This window comes from Aotus nancymaae, unplaced genomic scaffold, assembly GCF_030222135.1.
Source record: "Aotus nancymaae isolate 86718 unplaced genomic scaffold, 86718_ANA_hifiasm-v0.15.2.pri h1tg000029l, whole genome shotgun sequence".
Classification (NCBI taxonomy): Eukaryota; Metazoa; Chordata; class Mammalia; order Primates; family Aotidae; genus Aotus; species Aotus nancymaae.
In genome coordinates this window covers 18,178,465-18,185,042 of record NW_026988442.1, presented here as the reverse complement: position 1 = coordinate 18,185,042, position 6,578 = coordinate 18,178,465, and positions in this window count along the sequence as shown.

Sequence of the window (6,578 nt, the reverse complement as noted above, 5' to 3'; positions counted from 1 at the left end):
GACCAGAATGCCCATCTGAGAGCAAGGCCCAGCACATAGTGATTGTCCCATAAGTATCTGGAGTGTGAATTCATATAACTTATTATCTATATACTTTTTTTTTTTAATGATCTCAGCTCACTGCAACCTCCACCTCACGGGTTCAAGTGATTCTCCTGCCTCAGCCTCCCGAGTAGCTAGGGCTACAGGCACGCGCCACCATGGCCAGCTAATTTTTGTATTTTTAGTAGAGATGGGGTTTCATCATGTTGGCCAGGCTGGTCTCGAGCTCCTGACCTCATAATCTGCCCGCCTCTGCCTCCCAAAGTTCTGGGATTATAGGTGTGAGCCACTGCGCCCAGCCTATCTGTAGACTTTTATGCGATCCTCTTGAGGGCAACAACTTTCTTGCTCATCATGGTGTATCTATTCCCAGTATAGTGCCTAATCAATATTTTTTGGATGGACGAATGAGCCTTCATTCTGTCCAGCTCTCCATTCTCCTAGCTCAGTTCTGCCGTGGAATCTCCCACCCACTGTGTCACATGAGCTCTGGTGCCAGGCAACAATTTCCTGGTAGGGTCATGGCTCTTCTTGATGCTAATCCTGGTTCTTGGGCCATGTTGGTGATGCCCATCTCAAGTTTCCTCAAGTTCTGGGGGCCTGGGATGACTCTGCTTCAGACACAACAGTAATGGGAAGGATACTTGATATTTTGGTGTTGCTAAAACGTGGCTATTGTCCCTGTATGTGTCAGGTTCATGGAATTCAATCCACAAAACTACTGATTTAGATGGGGACTATTTCAGAAAGCCTGAATAATAGGCAATAATTTGAAGCAGATGGAACAAATAGTAAAATATCCTAATTTCCAGTTTTCCAGTACAAACAAGCATCTGACAAGCTTGATATGCTTACGCTATTTATGAAATCAGCCTGAAACATTTTTCACTATTTAATACACTAGGAAATGGAAAACTAGCTAAGCCCCTCATTAGGTGTGAGACAGGTCTCTCCGTTTTTTTTTTTGAGCCTTGGTTTCCTTATTTGTAAAAATGGAAGATAATTAAATCTACCTCACTGGGTTGTTGAGAAGATTAAGTGAGGTAATTATATATACAGGCTTAATACAGTGTATGGCATTTAATAGAAGTTCAATCAATGTAGCAGTGATTAACATCAACCCCGCTGGGATGTCTGCAAATTAGTAAACAAGAAAGAAGAAAGTATTTGTGGTGCTTTAACAGATGAACCTGTCATAATGACATTTTATATTTGTTCTTCATTTTAACTATCAACAAGCTATACGTGCTCATCAAATAAAAACAGCAGACATTTGTCGAGCACTCAGTGAAAGGCAGTTACTGTGTTACGCATTTAACATGCATCATCTTATTTAATCATGGCTATTTGGGGTAAAATCTCTTTTGATGGTCAAATTAGAGAACCAGAAACTGAGTTCAGGGAGGCAAAATAATGAGCTCCAGGCCCAATAGCAATTAGGTGACCACATCAGGTTTTTGTGTTTTTTTGTTTGTTTGTTTTGTTTTGTTTTTTTGAGACAGAGTCTCACCGTCACCCGGGCTGGTAGCTGGGACTATAGGCACATGCCATCACGCCCAGCTAATTTTTGTATTTTTTATAGAGATGGGTTTCACCACGTTGCCTAGGCTGGTCTCAAATTCCTGGGCTCAAGCAACACCCCCCCATCTCAGCCTCCCAGTGTTGGGATTACAGGTGTGGGTCACCATGTGAGTCTTTTTTCTTTTTTCTTTAAGAGACAGGGTCTTGCTCTGTTGCCCAGACTGGAGTACAGTGGCACGATCATAGCTCACTGGAGCCTCAAACTGGGCTCAAGGAATCCTCCCTCCTCAGCCTCCCAAGTAGCTGGGACTACATGCGTATGCCAACGTGCCCAGCTAATTTTTAAACATTTTTTGTGACCAGGTGCAGTGGCTCACACCTGTAATCCCAGCACTTTGGGAGGCCAAGGCAGGCGGATCACCTGAAGTCAGGAGTTCAAGACCAGTCTGACCAACATGGTGAAACCCTGTCTCTCTAAAAAAAAAAAAAGAATTAAAAAAAAAATTTTTTTTTTAAAGACAGGATCTCACTATACTGTCCAGGTTGGTCTCAAACTCCTGGACTCAAGTGATCCTTCCACCTCAGCCTACTGAGTAGCTGGGATTCCAAGTGTGAGCCACCTTGCCAGCCACATCAGATTCTTAATGACTTCACCAGGCCCACCTGTCATCAGTTGTGCCCACAGAGGCAGAGGGGCCTGCATGAGTCATTCTGATGTACACTATTGAGGCATCTGCTGGCCTCATTCCTCATCCCTAAATGTTGACTGAGCACATTCCACCCGTCAGGCATTATGTTGGTATGCTTTTTCACTATAATGAGAAAAGGTTCATTTTGCTCCCTTTAGTAATGGGCACAGTAGCAGTGAATGTAAGGTGTCTCTCAAAAAAAAAAAAAAAAAGAGGCCATGTGTGGTAGTTCATACCTGTAATCCCACCACTTTGGGAGGTCAATTTGGGAGGATCACTTGAGACCAGGATTTTGAGACCAGCCTGGGAAACATTGCAAGACCCCATCTCTACAAAAAAATACAAAAACTAGCTGGTCTGATGGTGCCAGCTACTCAGGCGGCTGAGGCAGGAGGATTGCTTGAGCCCAAGAAGTTGAGGCTGTAGTGAGCCCAGATTGCACCATTGCACTCCAGACTGTGGATAGAGTGAAACCTGTCTTAAAATACATAAATCAATAATTAAAAATAGTCTGCCCACGGTGGCTTACGCCTGTAATCCCAGCACTTTGGGAGGCCAAGGTGGGAGGATCACTCTAAGTCAGGAGTTTGAGGCCAGCCTGGCCAACATGGTGAAACTCCATCTTTACTAAAATTACAAAAATTAGCTGGGTGTGGTGGTGCACGCCTATAATCCCAGCTCCTTGGGAGGCCGAGGCAGAGGAATCACTTGAACTCAGGAGGCAGAGGTTGCAGTGAGCCAAGATCATGCCACCGTACTTCAGCCTGGGTGGCAGAGCAAGACGCTGTCTCAAAAAATAAATTAAAAAAAATTTTTTTTAAAAGGAAGAGGAAGGCTGGGTGTGGTGGGTCATGCCTGTAATCCCAGCACATTGGGAGGCCAAGGCATGTGGATCATCTGAGGTCAAGAGTTTGAGGCCAGCCTGGCCAACATGGTGAAACCCCATCTCTACTAAAAATACAAAATTAGCCATGCAGGGTGGTGCATGCCTATAATGCCAGCTATTTGGGAGGCTGAGGCAGGAGAATCGCTTGAGCCTGGGAGGCAGAGGTTGCGGTGAGCTGAGGTCACGTCATTGCACTACAGCCTGGGCAACAAGAGCAAAACTCCACCTCAAAAAAAAACAAAAAAAAAAAAAGAGGAATCTTGGTCACATGGCCACACCTTATAAAAATTCAGAAAAAACTGAACACCCAAGCCTCATGGCGAGTCAGAATACTGCTCACAGTCGTGCCTGGAGGAGCAGGAATGTGGTTTGGAAACTGGAATATCATTCTCCACCTATGAGTTCTAGAAACAGATCTCTCACTTGCAACAGCAGCTCCATGTTCTGTGCTCCTAGGTGCTGCTGTTAAGACTTAATTGCTCTGTCTCTTCCTGTTTCTGCAACCAATTACTCAGTCACTTGACATGCAGAACTCTCCCAGAAGGAAAACTGCAGGGCTCGGTGATCACTGCTTTGGGTCCTGAACTAAGGTGATGGGTTAGGCCTATCAAGGCTGTCCTTGGGTGACTGAGCTTCCCTAGACCACTGAGCTGTGGTTGGAGGTGTGGGGGATAGGGAGCTGACAGGTGCTGACCCTGGCCCCTAGACACACCCAGCCAGGTGCTGACCAGTTAATCCTGGCTTGATTCAGCTGCCACCCTCACAACAGGGTGAGACATGTGAGATGTTCATAATTAAAAGCAGCATTGTAGTGGCCTCAGATGCCTGTTGTCTCTCCACTTCACTGGGCCTGGTATCCAAGGGAAAAGCTTCCTACTGTCCATGGTCCCTGTGGTGATGGCAGCTTGTACAGGCTGCAGCGAACCCCCAGCAGTGAGAGCTCCTCACTTTAGTCAAATCACACCTCCCTGGGGAGGCCTTCCTGTTTACTCAGTTTAAAATTCTACTCCCACCGGGAGCAGTGGCTCATGCCTGTAATCCCAGCACTTTGGGAGGCCGAGGTGGGCGGATCACGAGGTCAGGAGTTCGAGACCAGCCTGACCAACATGGTGAAACCCCATCTCTACTAAAAAAGAATACAAAAATTAGCTGGGCATGGTGGTGCGTGCCTGTAATCCCAGCTACTCAGAAGGCTGAGGCAGGAGAATCGCTTGAACCTGGGAGGCGGAGGTTGCAGTAAGACAAGATCGCACCACTGCACTCCAGCCTGGGCGACAGAGTGAGACTCTGTTTCAAAAAAATAAAATAAAATAATAAAATAAAATGCCACTCCCTCTGCTGATCCCCAAACATCCTGTTTCCCCACTTTATGACTTTGATCCTTAACGTTTCTCAAGCATTCTGCCTATTTTAGTACTGTGCTTTGTTTATGATTTGTCCTTGTCCTCTCAAATGTAAGTACAAAGCAGGGATTTGCTCTTTTTACCTGTTTTGTTTACCAGTTCCTGAATTGTGCCTGCATAGAACTGATACTTGATATGAATGGAAGGAGGGGCGGGGAATCCAGTCTGGGTGGAGGTTCCGCAGGCAAAGGCTTCCTGAAAGAAGTGACCCAGGCTGAGTCAGCTGAGCCTGAAGCAGAGGATGCATTCCAGGCACACAGGCCAGGAAAAGAACATGTTCAGGAGCCTTAAGCAGAAGGGTGGCTGAGGCTTGGGGTGCTTGTGTGAGAAAAGGGTGGACAGAAAGGCCACAGGCAGAATGAGGAGGGCCTCTCGTGACTATCTGGAGAATGGGAAGTCTAGGCTAGAGGCTGAAGGCAGGGTCGGGTGAGGGTGGCAGAGGGCAGAAGGACCTAAGAGTCTGCGCCAGCGATGAGGACCACTTACCATTGGAAAGGAAGTTCCAAACAGCAAGAAGAGCTGTCCTTATCAGCACTTCCTGTGTGCCAAGTGCTATGCTAAGAGCTTCTAACACATTAGTTCACTGACCTTCACATACAGCCTGCAACCACTAGATGCATGAGAATAGGGTAATAAATGAGGGAACCCTCCACAAATCAACTAGTCTGGTTTAGTAAGGAAATTTTTATCCCAAGGGGCCAAGCCACAGGAAGTGGATATCTCTATAGCTGACACTCTCTTCCCCCAGTATGGCAATCTCGCCTCTTTCCTTGTTTCTCAGTACTCTATCACCGTCACCTCTTATAGAACAAACTAAACAGGCATAAGAGACCCCTGGGTTGCAGGATTGATGTAGTTGGTCAAGAAGACCATGAGAGAGAGAGAACGAGAAGGTGAGAAATTAAAAAAGGGAGTGGGGTGTAGACACTGGTCCTATTAGCTGACAGGAACCTGCTTAGCAATGAGAGGGGTCAGTCAGTTTGCTAAGACAGGTCTACCAATTCAAGGCACCAACCAGTGTAAAACGTCACTAAAAATAGTGGACTCAGAAAAGGGGAGAACTTTGGCCTTCTTTCCTTGGTGGGGGAATGTGGTCATTTCTCACTAAAGGACAACGGCCACAGTTGAATAAAACTGGCCAGAGAGGGGCTGCGACAGGTCGGGGGGATCTTCAAGAGAGTAAATGGGAGGTGTCAGGTGGTCCTTGGGTAGGAATTAAGGAGAAGGGCAATGCAGAAATAAGGCCCTCACCAGAAACGGCTGGCAGAGTGGACTCTTCAGCTCCCAAGATGTCTCCTGCTGGCAGAGGTCATCAGAGGTGCCTGACAACCTGGTTTCCCTGAATAGTGATTTTTCATTTCTTTTCTTTTTTTTTTTTTGAGACAGAGTCTCACTTTGTTGCCCAGACTGGAGTGCAGTGGTGCAATCTCTGCTTACTGCAACCTCAGCTTCCTGGGTTCAAGCAATTCTCCTGCTTCAGCCTCCTGAGTAGCTGAGATTATAGGCACCTGCCACCATTCCCCACTAATTCTTTTGTGTGTGTGTGTGTGTGTGTGTCATCATTTTTCTTCAAGATAACATCTCATCATTGGCCTCCCCACTAATTCTTGTATTTAGTAGAGATGGGGTTTCACCATGTTGGCCAGGCTGGTCTCGAACTCCTGACCTCAAGTGATTCGCCTGCCTCAGCCTCCCAAAGTGCTGGGATTATAGGCGTGAGCCACCATGCCTGGCTTGGTCACAGTGATTTCTTTTTTTTTTTTTTAAAGATGGGGTTTCACCATGATGGCCAGGCTGGTCTTGAACTCCTGACCCCAGGTGATCCACCCACCTCAGCCTCCCAAATGCTAGGATTACAGGCGTGAGCCACTGCGCCCGGCCTGTGTGATTTCTATTTCAATTGAAGCAATGGGACCAACTGACTCCAACTTTTTACCATGGCCTTTGGGAGCATTCCTGTGTGTGAAATACTCCTGAAAAATGAGGAAAGAATAACATGTGCAGGTGGTGATATACATGCACACTGAGCACATCACT